This window comes from Buceros rhinoceros, unplaced genomic scaffold (assembly GCF_000710305.1).
Source record: "Buceros rhinoceros silvestris isolate BGI_N320 unplaced genomic scaffold, ASM71030v1 scaffold36640, whole genome shotgun sequence".
Taxonomy (NCBI): Eukaryota; Metazoa; Chordata; class Aves; order Bucerotiformes; family Bucerotidae; genus Buceros; species Buceros rhinoceros.
In genome coordinates, this window is record NW_010388480.1 from 20253 (window position 1) to 22168 (window position 1916).

The window sequence follows — 1916 nt, forward strand, 5'->3', positions numbered from 1 at the left end:
TGTCTTTTTTATTAGCAGGAGGCAGCAAAACCAACATTGCTTTCTGTAACAGCTGGAGAAATACAAGGAGGAAACTGGTTTTCAGTTGCTCAGTGACTGACTGGAAGCTCATCCTTTAACGGTCTGGGCAGGACAGCGTCGTCTGGGAGGGCCGCATGTGTGGCACGGCTGCAGAAATCTTGTGTTGGTGTCTGACACAACGGACGTGGTCAGGGTCTCGGGACATGCCGCAGCAGAGTGCCAGGTTCCCAGGAATGCTCATTGGCTGCACAGCTCCTCTGAGACATCTCCTGATTTGTAGCTGGGTAGAAAGAGGTAGGAAGAGGCAGTCACTTGGATGTCTTTGGCTGGATCCTCGGTCAGGGTCCCCCTCTAATGCTTTCAGTGATCAAGAGGATAAAAAGTTGGTTTTCCTTTTCTCTTTCCTTGCACCCTGCAGTGAAAGCAGGGGAAGAAAAGGAAAAAGATTGTGTACAGACAAAGTGTAAAGGAAGTGTGAAAATGAAACAATCACATTTCCCATGGCTTCTGCAGTGAGATTTTGCAGAAAATGCAGAAATGTTTTCCCAGCAAATTAGTGTTTGATGTACTTTGTCATTGTACATAATATAGTGTTTAAAAAACAGGAGCTTTAAATAATAGAAGAGGAAGACATAGTCCCCAGTTTGACTAATGTAGCTGTACATTCGTTCTGGACCTTTGTCAGCACACATTAAAAATACCTCATCGGTTTAACCCATTTCCTTCTCTCAGAGAATCCCGGGAGCTCATGGCTGCTGAATGAATCAAGAGACACTGCCAGGCTGGAAAGGAACCTCTGAATCTTTAATTCTTCTGTCGCATAATGCACTGTGTGCCACACTGTGTGCCACGGGGGAGGGCAGGTTTGGAGCAGGTCCTGCCACCCGCACGGGGACTGCTCAGCGCAGGAAGGGTTTGTGTCTCCTGGGCACGGTTGATTCTTCTCTTGGTGGGCAGGTGGGTGGGTGAGCGGTTGGTTTGTGGGGATTTTTTGGCATCTGAGCTGAACTCTGCTAGAGTTTCAGGGGACTTTGAACCAGCCCTTTGGTAAGGGCGGTGGGATGAAGTGTCAGTTGTGTTCCTGATCCTCTGGTAGCTACACGAGTGAGAGACCTCAGCTTGTGAAGGAGCTGGACTTCAGCTCACTTGGGATGCAGAGGGAAAGCTCTTACGAACTCCCAAAAATAAAGTGAGGCAAAGACCGTAATTTTGATACTGCCAGAGTCTATTTTAAAATGCTTAAATAAATGTTTCATATACCGGTAAAGCAGAATTATTTTTATACCAAGGACGTAAAGGGAATGTATGCACTTGCTGAACTGGACATTTAAGAATTTTCTTCATGCATATTTGAAATTTGGCAAACAGCAACAGTTTTACTGTGGGCTTTAAGGGTAATTTTACTAAAAAAACCTTGCACCTAGAAAGGAAAGAAAAATATTTGTCTGGAAATTTTTGCAGCTCACAGTTCTTGGCCATTTTCAGAGGGCAGAAGTGGTGGGCAGTGGGTTAGCTGCATCATCCCACGCTGCAAAACCATCGCAGAGGAGCACAGCTGTCTGATAATAGTATTTTCCATAGTTTTTTCTCTTGGCTAGTTTTCTGTGCACACTGTACAGGAAGAAGGGTCGAGGAGTTCAGCTTCAGAGGGAGTGGGAGATGTTCTGGGTGACACGCTGGGGGTTTGCTGCCTCTGTCAGCAGCTGTGTAAGGCCTTAGGAGGGCGCTGCGGGCTCTTGGGACTTGAGCAGCAATTGGCTGCACTTCGGCTTTCGTTCTTCCCTGCAGGGACAAAGAAATACTGACCCGCGACTGCTTGGGGTGTGAAGGAGTGAAATAAGAGTGTGAACTGGTGGACGATGTACCCAGCCGCTCTGGGTCGTTGTTGATGCCAC